Source organism: Mastomys coucha, unplaced genomic scaffold, assembly GCF_008632895.1.
Source record: "Mastomys coucha isolate ucsf_1 unplaced genomic scaffold, UCSF_Mcou_1 pScaffold3, whole genome shotgun sequence".
NCBI classification, from domain to species: Eukaryota; Metazoa; Chordata; class Mammalia; order Rodentia; family Muridae; genus Mastomys; species Mastomys coucha.
In genome coordinates, this window is record NW_022196909.1 from 55,755,948 (window position 1) to 55,758,308 (window position 2,361).

General features: G+C 34.8%; 1 pseudogene; it reads right to left on the reverse strand.

Annotated features, from left to right (window-relative positions):
* The window catches only part of LOC116074470, a 3,454-nt pseudogene extending 3,164 nt beyond the window's left edge, over window positions 1-290 (reverse strand).
* Between the last annotated feature and the right edge of the window lie 2,071 nt (window positions 291-2,361).

A 2,361-nucleotide genomic window follows, 5' to 3' on the forward strand; every position in this document is an offset into this window, starting at 1 on the left:
TCTTCTGATCCATGCTCTTTCAGCATTGCTTTCTTGTCTTTTTCTAGAAGACCCATTGGGATATCTGACGTCTCTTCCTGCTCTGAATCTTGGTCTTTCAGGATTGCTTTATTGTCTTTTTCTGGAGAAGTCATTGTGCTTTCTGACTTCTGTTCCTCTTCTGATCCATGCTCTTTCAGCATTGCTTTCTTGTCTTTTTCTAGAAGACCCATTGGGATATCTGATGTCAGTTCCTGCTCTGCTCCTTGGTCTTTCAGCATTGCTTTCCTTTCTTTTTTTTGACGACTCATTGTGCTTTCTCTAAGTGCAGATCCTACTTTCTGCAAACCGGTAACCACCGCAAAAAGAAAGCCAATTCTGTCTCTCACAGTTTTTCTTTTAATATTTTTATTTCTCTGACTGTGTTTCACTAAGATGGGTTTGTATGTTTGTGGAAAAAGAGTGATTGACAGAACAAAGATTTCAATGTCCAAGAGAATAATCTATTGTGTAGTACACAATTCAAAGGGCCTTTGAAGATCAAAAACAGTAAAGAAGGAAAGCCAATGAATTGTCTTTGATTTACCCATTAAGCTAAGAGCCACACTGGGAATTAACCACTGTCACAGAGACATCTGTTATGCTATGCACTATCTTCATTCTCTTCCACACAATGCAGTTTGTCCGTATTTTAATATGTGAAGATTGGACTCACATTCAAATGCTCAGTGTCTTCCTACTCTGAGATCATGTACCTCATTTGAAGGAAAATAAAAACAAAGAAGCCCAAGAGTAAGAAGCCACAAAACACCTTAACGATATTTTCTCATATCATTTAGACATATCTTCAGCAGTTCCATTAAATAATGTGTGGAAATACAATCTTGAATCAAAACTGAAATTAAGGACTATGTGAGATCTTCATTTCTCTCTTTCTCTTTGTCTTAAGTTACTCTGGAACCCTAAAACTCTAGAACACAGGCTTTCAAAGCCTCCCATCCTACTCATTATTAAAAGGAAATCACTTTTAGTTTGCCTACAGTGGCCATTTTATAGGCAGTGGCTCAAGTAGAATAAACTAACCACATGTCATCTATTCTGGTAGGTAGAAGAGGTATTGGCTGGGTCAGTGTCTTCCAAAGCCCCTCTTTCTTTTTTGGTCTATAATTGGATATGTTTTCCCCATCTTTACTTTGGCTTTCATTGGTCCATGTCTTAATCTTCTGTTGTGAGGATAAGTTTGTTGTATGGGACTATGACTCCTTCTTATAAACTCAGGAGGTCTGGTGGGGTGGGGGTTGGGGGTAAAGACATCCTCCTGGAGATGGAAGGAGAAGGTATGGGGTGTGGAACAGTCAGTGTGGACCGGAAGGGGGATAAAATCTGGAGTGTAAAAAAAAGATTAAATAAAATTTAAAAAGTATAAAAAAATGTAATGTTCACATGTTTTCCTCCTGTTGGAAAGATAAGTTTCCCTGATGAGAATTAAAGACTACACTCACTTATGAGTATATGGGCAAATGTTTAAAATTTTGAAATCCACAACAAATTGAAATGCAGAGTTGTAGATTCCAGAATATAAAGCACTTCTGGCCCTAAGGCTCAGGAAACACTACACAATGGCGGGCAGAAAGATTTCAAGAGCAAGAAGATTAGGGAGTTTAATAAGAGTTTGTGTCTCCTACTAATATCAGAAACTATACCCATAAAATCTTGCCAATATGGCTGCCTAAACATGAGATGAACAAAGATGATATTAATAGAAATGCCAAAGTAGATGAAGAAAAATTCAAGAGGCCTCAATCCTACACAAAGAACTATAGGCAAGTAAGGAATGCTGAGAGTGGGAGAAATAAACTTCCTCAGTAAAAACACAATAATTGGTTATGAACTACTAAATGATCAGTACTGAAAACATACTTATAAGTGAAATTATACAGATGGAACATGTTATACTTAAGAATATATATATATATATATATACATATATATATATATATATATACACACACACACACACACACACACAAATATTTGTTATAACAATGAAAAAAGAGCCCAACAATTAAAAGTGTAAGAAAGGGAATGTGGAAGAATTCAAAGGGAGGAAATGGAAGGGAGAAATGTAATTATAATATCAATAATATCAAAAAATAAAAAAAAAAAGAAAAAAGTTTTTCCAAATTAAGAAACTGAAAATATAGTCCCATTTTTTAAGTGCAGTGGGTTAGGATTTTAATAATAAATTTTTAGAGTAACAAATTTTAACTCAAAATATCACATGTGATGTTATCCACAGATGACATTATTCCAAATGTTGTTAATAATATTTTTTAGATGAAAATTTCAAATGGTGCATAGCCTTCTCATTACATATAAACA